This window comes from Eleutherodactylus coqui, chromosome 13, assembly GCF_035609145.1.
Source record: "Eleutherodactylus coqui strain aEleCoq1 chromosome 13, aEleCoq1.hap1, whole genome shotgun sequence".
Classification (NCBI taxonomy): Eukaryota; Metazoa; Chordata; class Amphibia; order Anura; family Eleutherodactylidae; genus Eleutherodactylus; species Eleutherodactylus coqui.
In genome coordinates, this window is record NC_089849.1 from 35,751,362 (window position 1) to 35,778,634 (window position 27,273).

Genomic DNA, 27,273 nt, shown 5'->3' on the forward strand with positions numbered 1-27,273 from the left:
AGACCACGTACGGTATTAAGGAGCTGCAGACACTATTAAAAACTGCATGCGGTTTAGATACGTTTTTTTAATTGTGTGTAAACTGTGAAATTATACACAGTAAATCCTGAGAGATGTATAACTTATACCAGAAAGAGATAGATATGAGATAGATAGATGATAGATAGATAGATAGATAGATAGATAGATAGATAGATAGATAGATAGATAGATAGATAGATAGATAGATAGATAGATATGAGAGATAGATAGATAGGAGATAGATAGATAAATATGAGATAGATATGAGAGATAGATAGATAGATAGATAGATAGATAGATAGATAGATAGATAGATAGATATGACATAGATAGATAGATAGATATGAGATAGATATGACATAGATAGATAGATAGATAGATATGAGATAGATATATATGAGATAGATAGATAGATATTAGAGATAGATAGATAGGAGATAGATAGATAAATATGAGATAGATATGAGAGATAGATAGATAGATATGAGAGATAGATAGATAGATAGATAGATAGATATGACATAGATAGATAGATAGATAGATAGATAGATAGATAGATAGATAGATAGATATGAGATAGATATATATGAGATAGATAGATAGATATGAGATACAGATAGATAGATAGATAGATATGACATAGATAGATAGATAGATAGATAGATAGATAGATAGATAGATAGATAGATAGATAGGAGGTGGATAGATAGATAGATAGATAGATAGATAGATATGAGATAGATAGATAGGAGGTGGATAAATAGATATGAGATAGATAGATAGATAGATAGATAGATAGATAGATAGATAGATAGATAGATAGATAGATAGATAGATGGATAGGAGGTGGATAGATAGATATGAGATAGATAGATAGGAGGTGGATAGATAGATATGAGATAGATAGATAGATAGATAGATAGATAGATAGATAGATAGATAGATAGATAGATATGACATAGATAGATAGATAGATAGATAGATACACCTACCCCGGGACCCGGACTTCTCCATGTCACAGCAGCAGGAGAGGCAGACACTGCAGCTTCCGTTCAGCAGGAAGCAGGGGGGCAGAACATGATCACATAATCACAGTACCCTGCCGGCCCATGTGATTTCCTCCCTCCTGCTTTTCCGGGCTTCCACTCAGGCTGGCCATTCTGCCTGCAGCGTGATGGGAATCTTGCCGCAGACAGAACGGCCAGCCATTAATGCCCTGAATGTGCATATGGGTATGGCGGAGGGCGGCCTCGGGGCCCCCTGAGCGCAAGGGCCGGGTCACCATGGTGACCCCAGCAACCCCTGACGCTACGACTATGGGCTCATTCACACAAGCATTTTTTAGTTTCAGTCCCTGAAATACGCAGCGTTTTTCCTGTATATATGTGTATTTGGTGTTTATGTGGTATTTTTGAACACATGTTCACTTTGTTTTCTTTTACGTGTGCAAAAAAAAGAACACAAGAAGGCCCAATTGATGTGCCTATTTTTTAACCACTGTCTCCTGCCAACATGGGTAAAAGCGGAATGAATACACATGCAACTGTATATTTGCTTTGTTTTTACGCAATGCCATAGACCCTAATGGGCAATTTCGCTCCATTATACAGAACAAAATAGAGCAAGCCATTTTTTTACGTCTAAATACGCCGATGCAAGTCAATTGAATTTATGCTATCCGTGTTTTGTGCGTAAAAAAATCCGGCCATAATATGGACCGAAAATATGCCCATGTGAATGACCCCTGAGGATACATTCACGTTTATTGGAATGGCTGTGGATTTTTCTTATGAACCAATGTATGTATGACCGGGTATACGGATGTAACCGAAGAGAGCAAGTGTATTTTTGAGGATTTGTTGCTACTGGGCAGCTATGAAGAAAGGACCAGGTTGGCTCCATAATTAGATCTTGTCAGGATAGACCATTCAGGCATTAGGGCAATGCCAGGGGGCAGGGGTGGCCCACAGCCTCTGAGTCAGAAGACCTAAAATTGAAGTGCAGGCGAAAAGATTAAAATCACACAAAACAGAAAAACAGGAAATAAATGAGATAAATGCTGCTCACAGGCATTGCGGTAACCCGAAGGGGCTGCGACAAGGGAGCAACCCCTATGGGAACATAGAAACGGAAAAGAGTGGGGTCCCTTACTCGGGACCCCCTCTATGAACCAGAGTGGAGAGCCGCTCTGTAAGGCCCAATGCACACGGGCGGATTTTTGCTGCAGAGTCCACCTCCGGATTCCGCAGCAATAACCCTCCATAGCATGCAATGCAAAAAAGATTCTTCATGCACACGAGCGGAAACCGATTGCGGTGGTTCCCGCACGACTCTCTCCCTGTACACAAGTGCAGCTGAAGATGCTCCATGCTTTCCTATGGGCGACTTGAACAGCGGATCTCCCGCGCAGGTGCTGATCGCAAATTCCGTAATTCAAATCCGCCAGGTGTATGTAGCTGTTAAAGGGGTATTCACATCTAGGCTTTTCATGGGTGAGATGGTAAGACACGTCAGAAAGCGTAAGCTCTTCAGTCAAGTACTGTTTCAGGGGCTCTCACTGAAGTGAATGGGAGCTCCTGGAGCGCTACGACGTTTCTGTAATTTAGGAGTTACGAAAATAGCGCAGCTCCTATTCACTTCAATGAGAATCATGGTACCAGCGCTGTACTAAGCGCTCGGCTCCTACCGTAGGCTCTGGCAGGGTGGCCGGTCACCATGGCAGCGGTTTGCCATCTCTGCCATGAAATGTCAAGATAAGAATACCCCTTTAAGAAAAGGGAGAACATGGGGAGTTCCTAATTTTTCCACTAGAGGGTAGCAGATAATCTGGTGAATCAGAGACGCTGTCTCTTTAAGGTGTCAGCCAGTAAAATAACAACTGCGTAATGAAGTGCAATATAATCGCCCATGTAAATACACCCGTATATGTAGCTTGCAGCTCCTCTGTTCCTTTTCTTTACTCTTAGTTACTTTCCCCCCTCTTCACTGGTTACACCTAGAAGAAGAGATTTTCCTAATTCCTCAAGAACATTTTGTAGAACTTTTACTACAGCTTTGTCGTCATCCTAACAACATATGAACCCACGGCTTACGTCATCCTCGTTTACATACATGACGTAACCTGGCTCTGACGTCACGCTGCCAGGAATCCTTCTAATTTCCAGCAGGCTGTTCTCTTCTTCCGCTCTCCTCCCTGCGCCACTCATATGTTTCTTCATTGTGCTCCGTATAGAATGAGCAGGGAGGGTGACGAGGTCTCTGGAACAGCCCGACCACAGCACACGTCCCAGAGACCAACAAGTGGGCGCTGACTTGTCACTGCCTCATGCATAATGAATAGAAAGGGCGGGGCTTTTACGTGTGGTTGGTCTCCTTTGGAGCGGAGGGGCGGGAACTAGAGGGGGAGGGATAATCCTGCATAATTACTGACAGGGGCGGACGGTCAGAGAGGAGGCATGTGATTGGTGGAGAGGTGATGAGTAATCTCCGCTCACGGAGTGACCCCCGCTGCTTGCTGGATTCTGATTGGCGGATGCGTGGCTGAGGCCGATTTTTGGGCGGGAAAGGGTTGAAGCTCGGGCAGTGATTGGCATTTGTGGGCGGGTCTGAGTGAGGTGGGTCAAGCAGTTTCCGGCATTGGTGCCATAGACTATCCGAGCTGCGTCAGAGTGAAGAGCTGGAAGTTGCGAGAGGCGGAGATAGGTGAGAGCCGCTGTTTATTCACGCTTTATGGAGAAGCAAGTGTGTGTGGGGAACTACTGCGCCCAGCATGGCTGCCACTAGTAATGTAAACTGTATTGGCATTTGCAGCTCCTTTAAAGTCACAGTTTTATGTCTTTCCTGTCAGAGAGTTGCGCCGTTTCCATGGTTTCGCTCCGCCGGATCTCCAGTATTTTGATACCAACAGCTGCTGTTCTTGTCGTCACAAGTGCCGGAGCGCGGACCGCAGCCTGACGCATCGCAGCGGCTTCTTAATTTCCGTTTTTTTTAACGGATCCGTTTTTGTAAAATGTGGCGGATCGCAATGCGGAATTCAGATAGAAACCGTAGTTTCCGTTCGTTCTTAAATGGATCCGTAAACAAAAAACGGACAGTTTGTTTCAGTTTCCATCCGTATTTTTTTCTCATTCTTGTTTTTGTAGGCCGCCGTCACACGGGCGCAGTTTTCCCGTGATAACAATAGACCATTGATTTCAATTGGGCCAATCATACCAGAGTGTTTTTTTTTTTTTGCGCACATGTCACTCGTACGGAAAAAAAGAAATCACGGCCCGCATCACCTTGGCGTGTATTATGCGTGCGGAGCTAGTGCATGGGGATTGGCGGCATGCAAGTACGCCATGTCATTGGGTCCTCGCTGCACGCCGGCTCGCACAGCCGAGAAGCCCGCGTAATGTATGTGCATTGCGACACGCGCAAATCACGGATATGTACTCTCATACACGAGCGACGTAGGGAAAAAAATTGCGGCGTGTCTCATTCCTCGTAACGTGTCGGCCATTGCTTTCAATGGGACAGTAGAACGCATCGCACGCGAGCGATACGAGATTTCCCTTTGAAAGCAATGGGAAACACTTGACGATCCTCTAACGCTCCTGAAAGCCGCGCCGCAGGATCGCCGCTCCACTGAAGTGACGGGGGTGTTTTTTGCCCGAAAAATGCCTTGAATCACCGTGGAAACGCACCACGCCACGCACGATATCGGGCTGAGTTTCTCGGCCCGCCATGTAATGCTTTGAAAGCAATGGGCGACGCGTTCTGTCCGACTGTGAGATGGCCAGAATTGGCGCAGGGAGACAAGCCCATCGTTTGTTGGGTTAAAGGGATATTCCGGACTTTTTCTTTTCCTCTATTGCTGACTAACAGGGGTCCGCTGCCCTGGAGCCCCGCTGAGGCCTGTTGAATTCAATGGGGGCTATGCCTGCACTACCAATCCGGGCCACTGTGCTACGGTCGGCGCTTTCTGCTTCCTGTGCTGACTGCAGTGACAGCAGCTGCGGGAATCGGCTAATCTGCGGTGACGCCGAGCAGCGGATCCCCACCGATCATCTATTGGTGACCTGTCATCCATAGAAAGGGTTACAAGAAGAATGCTGGAATACCCCTTTAATTCACAGGAGCTATATTTCTCGAATCCAGGCTATCTTCACACGGGCGAGTGCAGTATCGGGCCAATGAACCCGCTCCGATATCGCGCTTATCAACGTGCGTTTTACCTGCGAATGCGAGGCTATCTTCATTCAAAAACTCTTCACATCACTTCTCTGAAATTCCGATCCGCCGGCGTTTGTTTTGGCCCGTTGAAAATGATGGGCGATGCGTTCCGAGGGATGCGAAAAAATACGGCGTGCTTTGCGATTTGCTTTTCAAGAATTTTACAATTGAAATCACATTATCTTTTTTCTACGCGCGTGAAAATTGCAGTACAAATGCGTTGGATAAATAGATGCAAATTGCGGGTTTATATCTCAAAAACGCATTGTGCACCCAGGGAGAACGCAGGTAAGGGCTTCTGGCCACGGACGGATATTTGCCGCGGAATCCGCTGCCGGCGTCCGCACCGTGGATCCGCAGCAAATAGCGCCCATAGCATGCCATGGGAAATCGATCCTTCCTGCACATGAGCGGAAACCAACTGCGGTTTCCACAAGCAGAGGAAAAATCGTAGCATCCTCCATTTTTTTTCGCAGATTCTGCATGGACGGCCTTCATTGAAATCAATGGAAGCCGTCCGATCCGCGGCCCATCCGCAATCACACGATGGAAAGGTCGCAGGTTCTGTGTCATGACTTGATGTTAACGCGGGAAAAGCAGACGGTTTTAAACAAAATTTGGTCCTGCAAATGTTCGATGGCTCGCTGTAAGAAGAAAAAGAAACCAAACAGGTCCGTGTGTGTGCCGCTGCTGGCAGAGCCGGGCGCCGCTGCGGGGTAACACGTGTGGCATCCGGCTCTGCTCTCTGCAGGGTTTTAATCGCAGGTAAAACAGTCAGTTTTTCGCCGATCTACTTGCCCGTGTAATTACTGCCGAACCTTCTGCATGCGGTCAGTGAAAAATGGCGCTGCTCCGTTAAATGAACATCAAAACGGAAGTAGATGGAACCCCTCTGTTCCGTCACCCGTTGACTAATGAAAGGATATGTTTGATTTCAGGTTTTTTTAAACTGAAGTAATAGCGCAGATCGCTGCGCCAACATGGAAACCGCATAACTGATGCTCAGGAAACCCCATTGAAGTCAATGGAACAAAGTGGAACCTTTTTTTTCCATTTTGCAGCTTTTCTGATGGAAATGCAAGGTGGAAATAAAAAAATGATGATGGTGTGAACGATCCCTGGGTCACCGGCTCGGGCCGGGTTAGCAGTGACTGAGCCTGGCTGTCATGTACGGCACAAGTGTGAACAGAGCCTTATGCTGGGTTACACGAAAATATGAATATAAGGAAAGCGAGTGTTAGGTGAGGCTATAGTAATTCATCAGCGCTCGCACAGTCGCCTCTTGTACAGGCATCTTCATTCATTTTTGAGGTCGTTTATCAGATCTTTCCTCTGCCCGTCGTTCCATGCCCTGATCTTCAAATGATTGTTCGTTATCTGTTTATATTACTTGACCTTTGATTACTTATATATACATTATAGCATACTGACTAGTCTTGACCCCCTAGGGATCAGCTAACCAGCTCCTGCTGCTCTGTCCTCATCCTTTAGCTGCAGCGATCATCTGACTTCCAGTAACAATCGGCGACTGCAACAAACTCCTGGCATCATGGTACCCAAGCTGTGAGTGCTGATGCCAGGAGTTTGGAAGGTGATGCTGTGGCCTTTGATTAGTGGCAGTGGTCACCTGTCTTCTGGCGGGGGGAGCTAGTTAGCTGTAGCCTGCGAAGGGAAGGGGGCGAAGGACCGGGTGAGTATGCTTTTAACCTCGCGACTAGCCCTAAAATGTTTATATTGAAACCACAGAACCCCTTAGTCTAAGGTTGGGCTCATGCGGGTGTAATGTAATAGCGTATTACGCGGTGAATCGATTCAATGAAAGTACATTGGTTTTCATTGACCCAGTCACACTTGCGTATATACATTGCTTATAAAATGCGCGAAAAAGAAAAGAACGTAGCATGTTCTGTTTTACCACATATTACGCATGATAGTGTCCTCTATGAGTGCGTAATAACCACTGTACCTATGTAATTACATTGTGTTTATAAGTAGCGGCAGAGCGGGAGATAATGTCATGCGCAGTGAAAAAACGCTGCCCGATGCGGCGACCGCTGCCCACACAGCAGTAAACTGTTACATCATGCACACTGCAGCGGTAAAGTGTTACATCATGCACACTGCATTGTAGATCCCGCTCGTGTGAGCCGGCCTGAGGCTTCGTCCACATCCGTGTCGGAGGTTGTTTTCAGAGCCCGACAAACCCCATTATAGTCAGCCAGGTCCGTTCGGTGATATAAGACGGATCCGCTGGCCAGTGTAGTTTGTTTCGCTGCTCCCATAATGCTAATGTGGCCAAGCCCTGAAGGAAATAGTTTTTGTTGCCTGTGGCAACCAATCACAGCCAGCTTTTGTTTTGTAAACTGATATGGTAAAATGAAAGCTGTGATGTGATTGGTTGCTATGGGCAACAAAGGCAGCTTTTGTTTTAGACTACTTGGATATATCTGCACCACGGCTTTTTGCTGCCCTTCCCTTTAAGGAAAAGAGCCAGAAAAATCATTGTGTTTTGCAAGGCTGCCATGTGCCCAAAAATACACCAAATTAAAAAAAACTGCTTTTAGCAAGAATGAGTAAGGAATTCTTGGTATAATTTCCACACGCGGATTTGAATGCAAACTGGACTTAAAATGCAAATCCACGTCAGCAATCTGAGGGTCAGTCTCAGATTCCGCCTTGTGTCACGTGTGTAGGAGGATCGGCAAGTGTTTTCCATGGGGAACCTCGCATTGCGCTCATGTGTTTTCCAGCCCCATTGAAAACAATGGGCGATGTATTTCAAGGAACACGTAAAGATAGAGCATGCTGCGAAATATATACTTTTTTTTTGCACTGCGATGTAGGAAAAAAATCGCTCATGTATATGACTCCATTCAAAAGAATGGGGTTCAAATTTATGTGAGATTTGGGGGTCTAGCAATGCACAAATCTTTTTTTTTTTTCCCTCGGTCGCATGAAAGCATCCTTGGCCTATAAGCGCTCGAGTTCAAAACACACAAACTTTGAGCAAGTATGAGCTGCGTTCTCTTGAATGCAGTCATACATATGAGCAATGTTTTCCCCCACCTCCATGATGCAAGGTAAGAAAAAAATAGCTGCATGTCCTATTTTTTTGCGTTCCTCTAAACACATCGCCTATTGATCCCAACGGGACCTTAAAGACATCGCATGCCGCTCGTATGCCGTGTGATGGGATGTTTCTTATTCCAATCAGTGGGAAACTCTTCAGATCCTCTTATCATGTGTGAAGATTGGAATGTCACAGAAGCGATGCGCGGCGTTTTTGCATGGGATGCGGCTTCTTGCTGTTGATGTCACATGCGGACCCGGCCATCCGTTTGGTCCAGCGGGAAACGGGACTTGTCACTCCGGACGCCCTTCTGTTATATCTCCATGGTCCGTTATCGTCTTTACTGTGCCCGTGCTAGCCGTTGTTGGTGATGATGCAGGATCATCAAGGGGTAGCCTTGTGGGTCTTCACCTGTTGAACCCCAGTCGATGCAAGGCATACCGCACGGTCATTGTGGGAACTTATCTGACTTCCTTGCTGTTGTACTATAGGGTCAGTTGGTCCATCCGACACTCGCCTGTAGGATTAATTACTCATGGCCTGCTGCTGTTCCGTCGGATGCCTGTCCACGGTTCAGCCAGTCTTGGTACAATCTTGGTTCGGGAATAGCCAACAAGTGCGACACCTCCAGGCACCAACTATCTGCCAGTGGTCAAAGTCACCACCTTTACCCATGACTGCCAATTGTTGCCGTCTGCTGCAAGGAACAGAGGCCAGCAGATTATCTATGAGCACATTGTGGTAGAGCGTTCCTGATCATTATGTCACACTCCCCCATTGTAATGACCCATCCGTGTATAGCTGTGACTATGGCTGTAGCTTCTGATATAAACCCATTCTTGGCATTGTAATGCATCTGTCTCCAGACTCTGGCTTCCAGCATTGCAACGACTGGCAAGGATGGTCTTCAGTGTTGTATGACATCTCTATATTCCAGCCTACAACCTCCGTAATGAGGGCTTTGCAGCAGACACAATGTTCCCCGTCTATCCCCATGCGTTTGCCAATTTAATTATCTTGGAATCAAATCAATTACTTTCTTTAAAACCTCTTCTGCATCAATCACTGCACATCCTCGGTTGATGCGACGGCAAAATCGGATTGGAACTAATGAGAACGTGGGTTGGGCTGGGCGCAGGACATATTTAGTGGTTTAATATGACATAATTCTGTAACAGCAGAGTGATGTATATGTCGCTGGCAGACGTGGAAACATGCCAAGTATTGATCTGCGCTAATGGCCTGGCCCAGCGCTGTCATACCGAGGGCCACATCTGCCTTACGGCTGCCTTCAGAGAGCCGATTGTAAGTGTGAGACTGTATAGTAAGAGCGCGTTCACACCAGCGTGTTACTACACAATACACAGTGAATCTGTTCACATGAACGTATGTTTTATTTTCCCTTCTGGTCTGATCTTTATCTGCCGGCATCTCAGCAGATCGCATCAAAAACCTGCTTAGCGTTTTGAGATTGTTAAAAGTTTTGAATCTAGAAAATAGTCCAGCCTCTATGGAAGTAGCCCCTTTTTTACCCCGTCAATCCAGGGTTGCCAAGTTTCTTCAAAACTGGCAATTCTATTTCGTCTTATAGCAAATAGTTTTTCAAGTGCGCTATGCTCGGATATCATGTTAATAAGGTTTTATACTGGGGGTATCCTGGTGGATTTCCATTCCCTGACAATCAGCACTTGAGTAATGAACTTCCTGTTCCGAGCGGGAAAATTCTCCATTTCCAACAGCAGAATTGCCATTTGTGGTTTTAATTTTAGGGTAAAACCCAATATATTATAAATAATTGTAGGGACTGAACTCCACGGAGACCTCACGCAAAGGCAATCCCAAAAGAGGTGCAGAAGGGACCCGTCTTCACCACAGCCCCTCCAGCAAATCTCCCTGGAACATCTGAGCCATTTTTAAAGGAGAATGGTACCATCTCGTCAACACTTTTTGATGGACTTCCAGCAATTTAGCACTTACTGTACATTTATAGACCCAATTGCAAGTTTTAGCCCAGTAGTTCAAGTCATATGAAATCTGTAGATCTCTCCCAATTAAGGGTGCATTCAGACGACCATATATCGGCTGGGTTTTCACGCTGGCCGATATACGGCGTCTCTCTCTGCAGGGGGAGAAGGCTGGAAGAGCCCCTCTCTGCCTCCTCTCCACCCCCCTGCACTATTTTCAATGAGGAGAGGCGGGACAGGGGCGGAGCTAATTCCCGGAACTTAGCCCGCCCTTGTTCTGCCTCCTCTCATTGCAAATAGTGCAGAGGGGCGGAGAGGAGGCAGCGAGGGGGCGGGAGCTCAGAGCACTGCTCCCGGCTCCTCCAGCCTCCTCCCCCTGCAGAGAGAGACGCCGTATATCGGCCGGCGTGAATTCCCAGCCGATATACGGTCGTCTGAATGCACCCTTAGGATGTGAACTTTTTTCTGTTTATTCAGATCTTCTGCCGTTCACCTATGTACTTTTCGTACCAATATTTTAATTTACTTTTTGACTTTTCCTGTGCATATACTAAGTTGTACAGGTATGCCGGTAGTCTTGGTGAGAAGTTAGTTTTGAGTGACAGAAAGCTTTTTATCCTTAAGTATTGAAAGAGATCCTTTCTGCTCTTCACATAGCCTGTCAAAAGGCTTGATTTTACAGTTTTCTTGGATGTCTGATAAAAAGTTAATTCCCTTTTAACTCCAGTTTTTAACTGATAAATTAGGAATTAAACGTTCCAGAGTATCAGTAGGTAGAGATACTTGTGTCTTCGGGGACACATGAACGTATATTTTCACGCGACGTGCAATTGTGTGAAAAAAAAAAATGCAGCGTGACTTATTTTGGTGCGTATTACATACTGCAATAGGCCATTGAAGTGAATGGGCCAGCGCAAATATGCAGTGAATATGCAGGAAGCCTGGGCCTATCTGTATTCTTTTCTGTGTGTGCAAATACGCAGTGTATTTGCACACCAGGAAAACACGGCAGAGCGTCTAAAAATGCAGGCGTAAACTATTTTCAGTCACGCAAATACGCCGCATATTTGAGCTACCGAAATGTGCTTATTATGCCTGTGTGAACAAGCCCTAATAGTGACACCCCATCCCATCAGTGATAGTGGCCCCAGGAGTAATGGGGTCCCTTATATAGGTGGCCCCAGCAGTGATAGTGGCCCCAGTAGTAATGGGGTCCCTTATATAGGTGGCCCCAGCAGTGATAGTGGCCCCAGTAGTAATCGGGTCCCTTATATAGGTGTCCCCAGCAGTGATAGTGGCCCCAGGAGTAATGGTGTCCCCAGCAGTGATAGTGGCCCCAGGAGTAATAGGGTCCCTTATATAGGTGTCCCCAGCAGTGATAGTGGCCCCAGGAGTAATGGGGTCCCTTATATAGGTGTCCCCAGCAGTGATAGTGGCCCCAGTAGTAATGGGGTCCCTTATATAGTTGTCCCCAGCAGTGATAGTGGCCCCAGTAGTAATGGGGTCCCTTATATAGGTGGCCCCAGTAGTAATGGGGGTCCCTTATATAGGTGGCCCCAGTAGTGATGGTGGCCCCAGTAGTAATGGGGTCCCTTATATAGGTGTCCCCCGCAGTGACAGTGGCCCCAGTAGTAATGGGGATCCCTTATATAGGTGTCCCCAGTAGTGATAGTGGGCCCTAGTAGTAATAGCGACCTCCCTATTTACCACTGTCTGGGCAGCGTTCCTACTGGCATTCCACTCGCCCAGCCTGCAGCTCCCGTCTGGTGGCTTCAGTGCAGAGTCTGACCTGTGGTGTCTCCCCCTCGGGGTCTGCACTGCATATAGGACAATGGCAGCTGCAGAGGTCAGCGGTCAGACGGCACTGTTGCTGGACCGGACCTGCAGGCTGGGGAGTGGAATGCTGCACAGCCGGCAAGACACATAAGATGAGGCAGTGGTCTGGATTTGGCCCGGGGCCTTGTGTTTGACGCTCGTAGTATATACAGACTGGGAATAGTGGGTCGTGGTGGCGGTGTATTCTTTCCATAGCACATCTGCATCTTGCGTTATTAAGAAGGTGAGGTTGTCTACGCTCTGCAGGCGGCCTAAGGAAGATGGAAGAATACCTGCGCAGTGTAGACGCAGCAGATTACAGAAGACCCCGTACACTGATGGGATATGTGACGTGTCTATCAACCTGCACTTGTTTGAGGTTGTTCTCTCTCATCCTGTTTATGGAGCGGTTTTGGAGAGTCCACAGACAGATGTTTGTGTCCAGGAGGTTACCGACCTCTCTGCGGAGGAGATGGCCGGAGTACAGCCAGCTATAACTTGTCACGTAGGTGGAGAAGCTCCTGCGCCTTTGACCTACAGTAAAAAACTAAAACTGCCCGGGGAATGGGTAGGGGGTTGTACAGCCAGCTGAACATCATAGGGATCTGAAAAATTATGTAGTGCCTAAATTTTTCAATTTACATATGTGTGTGTTTGTTTTTTTTAGACTAGATCACTTCATTGTGAGCAAATTGCCTGTACTTGGCCATTTCAAGACCACAAGTAGTCCTGTGTCCAAGTCACATTCTGCAGTTCTGGCATTCTACTTTTTTAATTTTTTTTCATCGATAGGGTTGTGTGAGGGCTTGTTTCTTACCGGGTAATATGGAAAGCCGTACTTTTTATTGGTACCATTTTGGGGTTTATAATTTAAAAAAAATAATAAATTGGACCTTTACAGATGCAGTGATGTGCCAATTTTGTCATTTATTTTTTTTTTCATGCTAGGAAAAGTTGTCTGTTGTGTTTTTTGTTTTTTTTTGTTTGTTTTTTTTGTTTTTTTTTATTGTCTACCTTCTATATCCGGTTGTGAAGGGTTTTCACCACCTCTGTGCAGTTCCAATGGATACAAATCACCAGAGGTCATTTAAGGTCTGGGGGCAGAATACTTCTTTAGATAAGGGTTTCAAAATTTGTGGTTTTGTAATGTGAAAAAACCCAAGTCGGACGGTTTTGTTGCACAAGAATAATTCCTCTCTTCTGAAATGAATGAGTTACTTAGATGACTAATGGGAGCGCGGCTCTGTGACCAATTACACAGACTGACAACCAACCTAAGAATCGCTTGGAGCGTGAGACAGAGTGTTTGTAAACACTGGAGACTAGTGACTGTGTATCCAACAGAGGGAACCCAATGAACCCTGCAAAGTGGCAATGCCAACATCTGAGTCACTGGGCATCAGTTCGTGCAGCCTGCATAGCCGGGGTATTATTTCACATCAGGACTTGAATTTTGGGTGGAACATCCTTCTTCAGGCTATTGTTTCTGACCCCTCCTCCAAAGACCCATTTACACGGACCGATGATCGCTCAAAAGCGATAGTTTGAGCGATAATTGTTGCTTCTAAATGCGCTGCCATCGTGCACCTTTTGTGCACTGCTAGTTGATTGTTAAGTTCAAGCAAGCCTAAAAATCGTTGTGCGGTCTTATCAGGATCGCATGCTGTGTTCTCCGTGGGTGGTGCTGATAGTATTGTTTCCCGTCAGAGAACAAAGAAGCTGAATGCAGATAAGAGCCCTCCGGCTATTAACTGCATTCAACTAAAAGCTTCATTTGCATGCTAATAAGCTATTAAGTGGCTGAGTAGCTACTTAATAGTTTATGCAAAATGATCGCTCAAAGCTGTCACTCAAACTGTCCTTTAAGCGATATTTTTTTTTTTTTTGAGCAACCCTCCTCCGTGTTAATGGGCCTTTAGGCGTCATGCACATGAGTGGATTTTCACTGCGGAATCCGTAGCGGGTGCCCGCAGCAATAACCCTCCATAGCATGCTTTGGTAAAATGATTCGTCATGCACACGAGCGGAAACCAACTGTGGTTTCTGCTTGTAGATGAAAAAGCGCAGCATGCTCCATTTCTACTGCGGTTCCCGCACGGATGGCTTCTATTGAAGTCTATGGAAACCGTCCAACACGCAGCCCATCCTCAACTGGCATTGTCGACAGGCTGCGGATTCCACGTGAAAAGCAGAAGCCTAAAAAAAAAACCTGTATTTTGCATGTCCGACGGCGAGCTGTGCGGACCCTCCGCAGTACAGAAAAGGAAGAAAAGCTGCCGCCGGGTCGGATTCCTCTGCAGGCTCCCGCATGCAGAATCCAACCCTCCCATGGGCAAGAGGCCTACTGAAGTCGACCTATTTGGTATTCGGTCATTCCATGCCAAATCATCACAACAAATGAACTTTTCCATCCAGCCATCTCAGATTTTCGTGAAACATGGCAGGGAACGTAAAGTAACTTACAGATGGAAGACTTTGGCCCTCAGTAATACACGGTACGCAACGGCAGGCTTGCAAGCTTGAGACAAACTGCAAAACGTATGCTTATCAGGTCAACAAAAAAAATCATTAGTGTGCTTGTAATTATGGCAGAACTTCTATCCTCGGCTCATGTTGGGGCTCACGGCGCATGCTTTTCCGTAAACGTTTTATAATGTATTGTGCATTGAAGTGTGTTCATTTTTTGGGAGAAAATGTCGTGTAACATGGGTAAATGCAATCTCCTCAAGTTGCATTTTCGGACGGCTTTGGAAAAAGGAGTGAAAAATTATTAGTGGCTGTCCCACCACGTAAAATAGCTTCACAACCACTTGTGCTTCCTGGTTGCCGCTTACAGGACATGTGACTTCCACAGCATTGGTCCGCGTAAAAAAAAGTATGTCTGAATGCACCAATTTTATTCAGTGGGTCTGTATTCAGCCTGTATACGCCCCTGTGAATGCGCCCTAAATAATTGGGGCCCTGTGAAATTCTTTACAGATCTTGAAGCTAACCCGCAAAGAAAATTTCCTAATCGGGGATCGCCCCCTCCTTGTCCGACTGTGACACTGCTGGGGACTTGTCACTGTTGTAGTGCTGGAGCCGCCCACGTACGGTACAAGTGCTTTGGCAGGTTTATTAGACCGCTTCACAATGCTGTTTTAGCCCCTCTGCCGCCTCTATCAGTCCATCAGTGACAGATGGGAATTTTCAAGTGTGGTGGTTTCTGGAGAAGAAATGATATTCTAAGACTGCATCTTCAAATGGAGAGTACTTATGTGGTTCCTTGTGATGTAACAGCCGCACCACCAGTCTGCTTATTAGTCAGCAGCGGCCTGTTTGTTTACAGGGTGAAGCCGTGGAAGCTGCTTGCTCTTTATTTCGGGGAGTCTGATGACCTCACTGGGGTTTCACTAATAGGGTATTAGTGTATCTTGACGCCACCAGGAAGTCCTGCTGGAGCCACGATTGACAGGGGAGTTACGATGCACTAATACCGCCCCCTCCACCGCTGTCTGGCATTTATCTTGTATCTCCTGTGGGCTTTAGACCTTGATCTTAGTTCAGGTTTATCGTTTCCATAGCGAGGGACGTTTAGTAAGGCCTTTACCTGCGCAGGGTCCATGTGAACAAGTGTAGTCCACTTTTTAAAGAGGAGCCGCTTAGTGATTGTCACTTACTTCCTTCATGGCAGCGAGCTGATAAGCATCTGACAAGCAGCGTTGCTTACGATAATTGTATAGTGCAGCAGGTTCTCATGCTGTGACTTCCTGTTGTGCTGGTGGCTGAGTTGTGTTTATACGCAGCGGTCTGAACAGACAGAACAGCAGTAAGATGTAGTCACACGGGACAGGTTCTCCATGGATTCTTCGCAGCCAAAAATCTGCAGTGGGAAAAAAAATGCACCCAATGCTTTGGGTTTTTGTTTTTGGATTTTGGTGCAGATATGCTGTGGGTTTGCTGCAGATTTCATCATTTGCAAAGCAGAAGGTGAAATCCACAACTCCAAGAAAAAAAATTGAATAAAAGGTGATCAATAGGTTGTCCCACCAAAAAATGAGCCCTCACACTAATATGTTGACAGAAAAATAAAGTTATGGGTGTCAGAAGACGGGGCATAAAATTATATATATTTTTTTCCCAAGGATATTTTACTTTTAAAAAGTAGTATAGCAAAAATATGTAGACACTAAAATCTCTCCTAACGTTGGTAATCCATCCGAAAGCGATCGGCTTTACCTGAATCCGTTGCTATTCCAGACAATTTTTTTTCCATAGGAATCAATGTAAATCCAATTAATTCGTTCTAAACATTCAAAAGAACGCGCCAAACCACATTTAATAGAGAATAAATATGGTCTTTAGTACCAAAAACAATAATAAACGAATATAAGACTACTGTAAAGAATAAATTAACATTTAACATATTACTGTGTGTTATCTGTGGTGTTACATAGGACTGCAGATCACATTTACTACATCATCTGTCCGTTATCGCTGTGTTCTCTGTGCTGTTACATAGGATGCAGGTGACATCTACTGTAGTACAGTATATCATCTGTCCTCAGCGTTCTCACTGTGTTCTCTGTGGTGTTACATAGAACTGCAGGTGACATCATTATCTGTCCTCAGCGTTATCACTGTGTTCTCTGTGCTGTTATTGAGATGGGTGGGTTGCACTAACAGCAGGAGGAGGAGATGCCAAGCAGGAGATCATGTGGGTTCAGCAGCAAGGTCCTGTGGGCCGGCACACACGGGTGTTATTAGAGGCAACCAAAGTTACTAGAGAAAAAATTTTGGCTAAAAAAAATGGCCTCACTGGAAATCTGCCTTAGTAGATGTCAATGGTGGTAGAGGTTTTATTGTATACATAAATATATTGTTGTTCATCTGTGGGGGGTGGAAAGTTCAATTAGGTGGAGCCTTCTCCCAGACTCTCATCATTGGCAGTGAGTGCTTTCGTCGTTTCAACGGTTTGGGTTGCGTGGGGGTCGATTCCTCTCCACTTCTCTGGTTCTCCTGGAGGGAGGCGAGGTTGCGATTTCAAAAAGTTGAATATTCCACGATTTCAGGAGAGCAGCCGCGTCTTCTGGTTTCGAAAGGGTATGGTTTACGCCTTCTCTTTGGATTATCAATTTCGGGGGGAAACCCCATTTGTATGGGATCTTTTCATGTCGAAGTGTGCTGGTTACAGCCGAGAATTTCTTTCTGGCTTGTAGGGTGACTTGTGATAAGTCCATATATAGGGGGATATTAGAGTATGGAGCTGGTAGTTGATTAAGTTTTCGGGCCGCCTGCATAACCGCTTCTTTGATATGGAAAAAATGAATACGTGCCAGTACATCTCTTGGTACTGTATCCGGAATAAATTTGGGCTTAGGCAGTCTATGAGCTCTGTCTATTATCAGATCCATAGGCGAAACTTCAGGTATCAGCGCTTGTATTAGTTGTTGAAGATATTTGGTGATTTCTGATGGAGGGACAGATTCCGGTATACCTCTAAATTTAATATTATTTCGGCGGTTTCTGTCCTCTGCGTCCGCCAGCTTAGTTTTGAGCAATTCTACTTCCTCTGCTAGAGCGTAGTGGGAGTCGATGAGGTCGTTGTGTGAGTGCGTGAGCTCTCCCATTTTGTTTTCTGTGTGGGTGACCCTTTCATCAAACTCCATTAGGCTTGTTTTCAATGTAGAGGATAGAAGATCAAAGTTAGACTGTAGGGAGTCTCTTAGTGCAACTACCATCTCTTTTATAAAGGCTTCTGTTGCTGGCTGTTCTTTTGTAAGCATTGTAGAGATAGTCATTTACAGGAGGCATTTTTATTCTTTCTTCCTGATCTCCTGCTAGTTTTGGGCGCTGCTTAAGAGGGCTAGCAGAAGGGGAGACATATAGTGGGCTTCTACTCTGTGAGGTCGGCGCCATTTTATGGGCTCCGTGTGTCTGTCTGTCAGGGGGTCTTTCTTTTGATGTCTGTGGTATCAAAGAGGTTTCGTGTCCCGGATGTCTGTGTGTCTTGCTTACCTCGGAATCGCCCGGATGGTCTGGTGATAGTTCTCGAGGTGACGAGGAGCTGGAGGTTGGAGATTCTCCTTCTTCACTCAGAGAGCGCATCAACGCCGGAGTCACAGTTGCCGCTTCGCGCGGCAAAGAATTCCTCCAATCGCCCCGCATGGGCTCTGGAGGATTTGCGTCGGGTCATCAGGGCACAATTGGAGTGGGCTTGCTTTATCCCTTGTAGTCAGCGAGGGGTTAATAGCCTATATTTTCTCACCCCTGTTCTCCACCAAGCTGGGGAAAATAGACTGGCTCTTCAATATGGTGTTAGACAGCTATGGGGTTTTATCTGATGTGGCAGATTTCCCCTCTAACCTTGGTAGAGCAGGGTGCTGGCTAGGAATCCCCGGTGCATGCGTGGGTTATGTGCGGGTGACAGGTACTTCGCCCAGCTCTGATACAGCGACAAGGGCTTTAGGGGCTTTCGGGACGTCTGCCGCCGGTAGTGCAGGATTTGTATATGCGGTAGTCACTTCGCTCTCCTCCGGCACCGCAGGGCTCCAGGCAGGACCTCCGGAGCTCCAGCGGCCAGCAGTGCAGAGTGTTCAGGTGAGGTACACCCCTTCTCAGCTTTCGGCACAGCAGGGAGTGTGGTCGTTCCCTCCGGGGCAGCGTCGGGCGGTAGCGCGGAGCTCGCCGCCGAGCCGGTCCCCCCACCCCCCCCCCGACGGAGGAGAGAGATCGTCGGGGACGTCAGGCGCGCCGGTGGATCGCAGCAGGCAGCGAGTATATGCGGCGTTCTCCCCTCCGCTGTCTTCACTCACCGGCACCAAAAGCGAGGTCTCCAAGCAGCTGCAGGTCGTTTTTTGTGTCTTGGAGGGCTACGGGGGGGGGGGGGCTCCGGATTACTTCGGCGGAGCCGATCGCTCGGGGGGGGGGGGGGGGGGAGATTCAGGCACGGCAGGCAGCCCCGCAACACGTGGAGGGGCAAAGTCCTATGGGTTTCTTATCAGCTGTCGTGCAGGTGAGGCACCCCTCTCCCCTGGTTTCAGCACAGCAGGGAGTGTGGTCGTTCCCTCCGGGGCAGCGTCGGGCGGTAGTGCGGGGCTCGCCGCCGAGATGGACCCCCCCACCTACCCCCGACGGAGGAGAGAGATCGTCGGGGACGTCAGGTGCGCCGTCACGAGCGGATGCAGCGCTTTCACCTCCGCCGTCTTCACTCGCCGGTCTCTAAGGTAGGCTCTTCAGGTGACTGCAGATCACTTTAGTGTCTTTGGAGGGCTACGGGAGGTTCCGGTTTACTCCGGCAGAGCGGGCCGTCCGGGGGGGGGGGGGGGAGGAGGGGGGACCAGGCGCGGCGGAAAGCTCGGCAGCACGCGGGGGGACACAGTCCCCTGAATACCTTGTCAGCTGTCGGGCAGAGTTGCTTCAGTAGCTCGGTTGGTGGAGAGGGATCTGAGGGTCTCAGTAGGTTATATAAGATGCTTCTTTTGTGGCTTTAAGTTGCTTTAGTGGAAGAAGGCTCACAGAGCTCCAAGATCAAGCGGCCATCTTGGTGCTCGGTTAGGCCACGCTCCCCCCTACATAAATATATTGTTTTAATTGTACTGATCCATAGAATATAGGTGCCATGTCATTTTTGCTGCAGTGTATACTGTAAAAACAAGAATCCCCAAAAATAGTGGAATTGCTTTCTTTTTTTTTTTCCACTCAATTTAGAATTTGTAAAGTTTTTCAGTACATTATATGGTGCATTAAATAGTACTATTGAAAAATAACTCACCCTGCGAAAAACAATTCCTCATACGGCGACGTCAACAGAAAAATAAGAATTACAATTTTTTTTGTGAAATTGGGGGAGAGTAACTAATAATCGAAAAAGAGAAAGGGCTGTGTTAAAATTCCCATAATGGCTCATGTGAAAACAAACCTCTATAGAATTACTGTGTGTGTGTGTGTGTGTGTGTGTGTACGTACATGTATGTAATATATATTAGTGGTTACCCACCTTCTTAAAAAAAATAGTTTAACAGCAGAATCGAGGCCAATTTTTCCCATGAGTGTACTACAGCGTCATTTCTGCGTCTAGACGAAGGACGTTTGTCTTCGCCTGTCCACGAGGTTGGTATTAGTGTATCTTGACGCCACCGGAAGTAGTGGTGGCACCAAGATACAGATAGTTTGACACGGGGTTGACGGCCACTTGTTTGTGATTGGCTGCATGGCTGTCTATCCGTGCTGGGCCTCACAGGTCCTATAGGCGGCGGCCTCTGTGCTCCAGTGTAGCGGTTCTGCGCGGACTCTCCCTGGCGCCTGCGGTCCCTCCATTCCTGTTACCTGCTCTGCCGTGGAGGATGGTGACAGCTGGTGGTCAGCATTTGTGAGTGCTGCTCGCCCTCACAGGTCCTGTAGGCGGCGGCCTCCCGGCATTGCAGCACCTTATGGCCTCCGTTCACTTGTAGCGGGCATGCAGTGACTTTTCCTGGCGGCTGCGGCCACTCCGTTGCCATTACGTGTTCTGCAGTGGAAGAAGGTGACAGGCGGCCCGTGGTGACTTTTACTGGCGGCTGCGGCCCTAACATTCCCATGAGCTCTTCGGCGGTGGAGCAAGGTGACCGGCGGGCCGCGGTAAGTCTTCTTGGCGGCTGTGGCCCCTCTGTGACCGTCATCTGTTCAGCGGTGGAGGAAGGTGAAAGGCGCCAGTCTGGATCGCTGAGCTCTGCTGTGGCAGATGTCAGCGCTGGCCCTGCAGGAAGGGAAGAGTTGGCGTTCAAGCGTATGATGCACGATAGTACGCGGGTAATAAAATGCATTGACGGATCGCATATGAGCCCCATTAACCCCACTTGCTTTCGCGAGACAACCCCTTTAATCTCTATGGATGCGTTCAAAACAACATTGCATAAGTATTTACCATTGCATATGGACGCGGGTAAGTACGCAAGTTGCTAGGAGACCAGATAACAAATGGTATAAAGAAAGCAGGAATATGTGGGCAGACAATGCAGGACGGAGTCTGGGGAGCAGCACACCAACCAGACTGTCTGCAGCCGCCGCTTGTTCAAAGTAAGCAGGATCCCGTCCTGAAGCACAAAAAAATGTGGAACTACAAAACTTTATTAGAGATTAAAAACGTTACAGTAATCATGTTTTTCATGTAAAAACAAAACTGATCCAACCGTATATCGCCTATACCATTTTAAGTGTAAATGCATGCTTCTTATTTATTTATTTTTCTTTTTATGCACGTTTCTCATAGAAGCATGCAAGGCTACAAGAAGTAGGCCCCGTAGATGTCATTGGGCGATGTATAGCAACTTCTGCAACTCAAGAGATTCCTTGGAGCCGTAATGCACTTGGCTGCGTGGCCCCTTTAAGACAAGCTGATCTCTCTCCATGATAAATCTCTATTGTTTGCTGTGGAAATGATTTCTGGACACTCCTTAAACAGTTCATGTACCTTCTTTGTGGATAGAAATTGATGATCTGTTTCCATGTGGTCTGTTATTTGTTGATACGATGTATCCATTTGACGGAAACTCCACAGCTTTCCTGTTTCCTCCCACTTGGGCAGAACCCTATTATGTCACCCTAGCACGATCCTCTACAGAACGGACCAGGGCTATTCATATCATGTGATGATGGTTATGGTCATTTTTCTGACTATGTATCTTTTAAAGTACATCTCCATGGTGTCTGAGATATACCTCAAGGCAGAGGCCGACAAATCTTACCATGTATGGGAAGCCAAACAACATTCATGGCACTTCAGTAGGTAAGACGTTGTGGCAACTAGGAGCCACTTGGCACAGCTCCCACTTAAGGACCTGAGTGTAGCTTGATTGGTATTCACCAGAGAACACTAGAATTGGCAGGTCCACCGCTGGCGCCTCTTCACAGATGGGAGCAGGTCTATACTAAGCATTGGACAAGCCTCTGCAACATCATCCTGCATGCCTGGTTTGGTGGTGGGTCAGAGATGGCTGAGGACGAATATCCTTGTGGCCATCAACAATACTCTCATTACTGTTGGGCTCTGGGGATTTCATCCAGGTAACTTTCTTGGACCTTACACTGGTGCATGACAGTGCCCAACCTCATGTGGCCAAGGTGTAGGAGGTTCCTGGATGATGAAGACATGGATGCCACTGACTGGCCCTCACTTTCTCCTGAGCTGAATCCTATTTAGAACCTCTGGGACATTCTGTACCGCTGCATCTGATATTGCCAAGTAGAGTCTGGGAGTAGACCCCATCCGTCACGTCATCAGGACCCAGATCATACCCAGATGTTTTGGGGAGTGCATACGGACACGAGAGAGCCATACGCAATACTGAGTCACATTGTGAATTGCCATGATAAAATTCACACCAATTGATTTTCTGGGCAATTTGGAATTCAGCTCTCAATTATGTGATTTTGATTGCAGTTGATCGTTGATACGTCGTTTTATTCTCAACAAATGACACCATTTATATTCATAAAGATTTTCCGTTTGAATCTTACAAACTAGTTTACAAACTTCACCATGGCAACGGGAGCTGTAGTTGCAGTACCAAACTGAGCCACTGCAATACAGACAGCACTGTCTAGGAATACCGGCAGTGCTGCTGGGAATCAGCTGATTGGCAGAGATCCTGCCCGAAAGACCCCTGTCGATCAGCTGTTGATAACCTATTCTTAGGACGGGTCATCAATGGTAAAGGTTCTGTAGAACCCTTTTAATCTTCTTCCTGGCAGGAGTGGTCTGCGACTCAAGTGGGACCTAATTCATCTCTAAGCACCAGGCAGCAAGGCCTGGTTGTTGGGGACACGTTTCCACTAACCTTTCCAGCTGCATGGTACAAGCGGGTTGTCATGCGGAGGCCGTAGAGAACGCAATCTGTAAATATGTATAACTCGTCGAGTGAATAAAGATGGCTTTTCTCAGCGTCCAAAACGGCTGACTACGACTGCAACTTTTTGCCCTTGCTGTATAGTAAGAAGAGCAGCTCTGGAGCACAAACCTCTGCTAGTATAAGTGAAATGCTTCATAGTACTGAAGGTGAGGAGATGCCCGCATGTTTCTAGTCCATCCAAGTACTGTCTTCTATCGTTCTATTAGTATTGTAGGTAGGACTATAGAGATTGTGGCAGTGACTAGGGCTGACGTTCTCCGTATACTGTAGCTTTGTGTAGGAGGTTCAGGGGTTTTTGTGCTACCTTTCAGATAATGGTTAGTATGCCACAGAGGTCGCGGTTCTCGGAGCTGCTGCGTACAATGACGCTCTGAAGTTGGAGTTGATCATCGCCTGCTGATGTTTTTGTGTTCTTCGTAGGAGCTCTTGTTTTGGTTATTGTATTTGATGGCAATGCAAGTTGCTTATGGTAAGGAAAGTGGAGGTGTGAACACACATCTAACGTCATGTAAGAAGGCGCTGATATTTAGATGACTACTTTGCATAACGAAAAAGAAAGTTCCCCTCGTTTGACAGACCCGCGCAGCTTTTACCTTCCCACTAAATGTTTTTGTTTCGGTGAAATTCTGTTTCGCTTCATCACTGTATTTTGCAAACGGGGTCTTGAACTCTTCGTCCCATATATATTACATTTTTTCGGTTTGTGTGTTAGCATTTTAAGGCCGTCTTTACATCTGCGTCTGCTGCAGATCTGGCTTTCAGAATGCAGGCGGACCCCATTATAGTCAATGGGGTCCGTCCGGCGCTGTTTGGGTCCATCCTGAGACAGAGCCCTTTGGCCGCAGGGATTCCCCTTTCCTTCTCCCCGGACGGAGCCTGCTGCAGATGTGAAACTACACGAACCTAGAGTTTACTTTGCTTGTTTTTAAAGGTATTTCTTTCACCTCTCAATAACAGACCACTAGGGGGCGCTCTATGGGAGAAATTGAAGGATTTGTATTACAGGCATCGGCTGCATAGTCAGATTTATTGTATGACCACATGCAACAGCACACATCATTGTGATCCACAGCTCGAGCATTGAGTACCCCGAGGCTTCCTGCAGACGGGCGAAACTCGGCCCTGTATGGCGCTCGCCAACGTGCGTCTTCACGCTGATGTGAGGCATTTTTCTGGTAAACTCCTCCCATCACTTCTGGCATGTTAGAGGATCGGCAAGTGTTCCCCATTGTTTTAAATGGGAGACCTCACATCGCAATTGTGTGCACATCGCACGCAGTAAAGAATAGGCGATGCGTTCTCAGGAACGCAAAAAGTTAGGGCGTGCTACAAATCGCTCGTGTATATGACTCCATTCAAAAGAATTGGGGTTCACATTTGCTTGAGATTTGTGCGTCTCGCAATGCACACATCTTGCATGATTTTCTCGCCTCTGTGTGAAAGCGACCTTGGGCTGCATTTATGTTTTTTTGCCACGTTCCGTCCAATTGGTTTCAAATGGTTAATATACATGAGTGATTTATTTTTCCCCGCGGGCAGATAGTCCGAGATCGAAAAATCGCAACATGTTCTATTTCTCTGCAATTCTGCTGCAAGAATTGCCCATTTATTTTCTATGGGAGAGTGAAAAACGCACATCGCACTCGCGCGCCATTCGATGTGCATTTTACTATTGACAACATGCACTTGTTTGTTTCTTTTTTTCGTCACACACGTGAAAACTGGATGTAAATCTGATGCAAACCATGCATTTTTATCTCCCGACACCTCATACAGCCAGGAAAATCGTACTGAAATGTAATGTGAAGCTCGCTGACCTACGTTGCGCTCATCTGTGTAAATACAGCCTAAACAATAACCTGACAAAACTGGGAGCCATGTCCGGTTGGCCCTGGGCCACATTCTGGGGTGTATATATTGCATCTACTCCAGTTCTCTGCCATACGAAACATTTTTGATGCATGTGCCAAAATTCTAGTTTCTGGGGTTTTAACGCCGGGCTTCACTACTTTTTCAAAATATGGGTGAAGCATAATGTAAGAAGGCATTTCCCCTCTTAATAAACTTGTTGCTCTGAGCCCCGCACATGGTTTATTTAGACCGGTGTGTGAAACCTCTAGTGGGGCTTGGTAATTTGGAGTTTCTGCAATGTTAGAGTTGTCCCACTTCTAGTTGTTTTTTTGCAGGATGCAGACAGCTCCGTACAATATGCAGTGGCCCAGGTTGGTATTGAAGGCTGAGCCCTATTGAAGGCTGAGCCCTATTGAAGTGAATGGGACCCAACTTGCAGTACCCAATCCATGCCACTGTGCTATTTCCAGAGCTGTCTGCTTCCTGCAGCAAAGCAGCTAGAAGTGGGGCAACCAGAGTCCCCCAGTATATACAGCAACTGAGTTAGACTAAGTGAGAGCTGCCTCTTGTAAGCTTCTGCGGCTCATATAACCTTCCCAATATAGTGTCCGAATATTCATCCTAATAGGGGGCTTTCCAGAAGACCTAAAAAATATCAAGTATGTAATAAAATAAACACTTGAACTCTATCTCTGGTGGTCCCATTGCAATCAATGGTGCACATATGTGACTGTCGCTGCCCTCGCTTCAAGACATGCCAGAGGCCCGTTTTCAGAATCGGTGTGAGTTCCAGCGGTCGGACGCCCACCAATCAGCAAGGTATCCCCTCTCCTGTGGTTGGGGATTACCTGCATTTGGGGGATGAACCCTTTGAATTCCTTTCCTCTCCAGCACAGCTATGGCACATCATTGCTGATGGCATGTGAACAAAAACGGATGGGTGACCACGGGCGCATTATTGTTAGAGCGGTGGAGGATTTCACGGGTGAATGTTTGTTTTATTATATATTCTGAATTTAGTAGGTTTTTTTTCTAACTCTGGACTTAACTTTTCACATTGTTGTCCAGGACTTGAGCTATTGATGACCGATCCTCATACTAGGTCATCAATATTTGATGGGCGGGAATCCCCACCTGGCCCGCTGTCAATAATACAGTTTGGTATTACAGGCATAACCCCCAGTGAATTTGTACCAATAAGTACAGCACTATCTGCTTCCAGCATGTTCATATTGACAGTGGGTCTGGCGATCAGCCGGGTTCCCACAGACAACCCCTTTAGGCTTCATGTCCACAGGCGGGCGGAAGCCCACCCTGCCCGCGGGTTATTTACCCGTCCGGTTCCTCTGCGTGACTGTGCGGGTCTTCCATCTACTCCACTGCAGATATGGGTGGGCGCACTGCCACATATGCACGGTGGAGTTTTTTTTTGGACATTGGGCTTTAATGGGTTGGTCTGGGATTAGAAGAAAAAATGCTGGAGGAAACCATCTGAAATTCTTCTTCTTTCTTGAAACATTAAAGCGTCTTGATTCTTCTACACCAGCGGCGTCACACTCATTTTAACCAATAGACCCATCAGCCTTATGGTTACCTTCAAAGGGCCAATTGTAAATGTAAGACTGTACCGTGGCTGCAGTAGGAAGTGACCCAGTAGTATTAAGGTTCCCAATAATAATAATTACCCCCCATAGGGACCCCAGTATAAATGGTTGCCTTAATAGTGGTCCCCAGCAGAGATGGTGACTTCCCAGGGACTCCTCCCCTTTATAGGAGGACAGTTGTGTTAGTGCTAGATCCGCCGCGGGCCGCATTTTCCTGGTAACCGGTTTCTCTCAGTTTGCACAGGTCTTCAGCTAAAGCCTGGGTTGAGGGCAAAGGGTTGTTATTTACATATTTGTATTTGCGCAGTGTATTACACGCATTGTTTGCAGTGAATAGAACACATTGATTTCAGTTGGTTTGTTTACATGTGTGGATTTTTTTTAACCCAATGTTCAGTTGCGTGGAAAATAAAGCCGCATGTCCTATTTTGGTGCCTATTACACAGCAGCATGGGCCGTTTGAAGTGAATAGGCCAGCACAAATGCGCAATGAATAAGCAGGAATCCGGCGTATTTGCACAGCAAATCAATGGGCCCTTCTATGGGGGTTTTTTTTTTTTTTTGCATGTAAATGCTTAACATAGTTATGCTACCAAAACCCATGTACACCCATGTGAACGAGGCTGGGACTACATGGAGACTTTTTGGGACTTTTCAATTTTAACTAGTGATCAACAGCTGCAGTTCACAGGAGTGCAACCATTTGCATGCGCCCCGCAGTATTTCCCAGGACTGCAGCTGTAGCTGGATGGTTAATATTGGTAAGACTCCCTGCGAAGTCTCCATGTAACCCCAACCTGATTGACCTATTATGCAAGGGCTTCACAGCGGTTTTGAGCAGCTACACTGTGATCTTCAGAGCAGAG

The 27,273-nt window shown here is 46.7% G+C and overlaps 1 protein-coding gene across 2 annotated transcripts in view; it reads left to right on the forward strand.

The window, feature by feature from the left end:
• Positions 1-3,649: 3,649 nt before the first annotated feature.
• STAT3 (signal transducer and activator of transcription 3) overlaps positions 3,650-27,273 on the forward strand; it is a 76,740-nt gene continuing 53,116 nt past the window's right edge. For both annotated transcript variants that reach the window (XM_066587414.1, XM_066587416.1), the window contains exon 1: positions 3,650-3,723. The gene's annotated coding sequence lies outside the window, so the exon portion shown is untranslated. The remainder of the gene's footprint in view (positions 3,724-27,273) is intronic.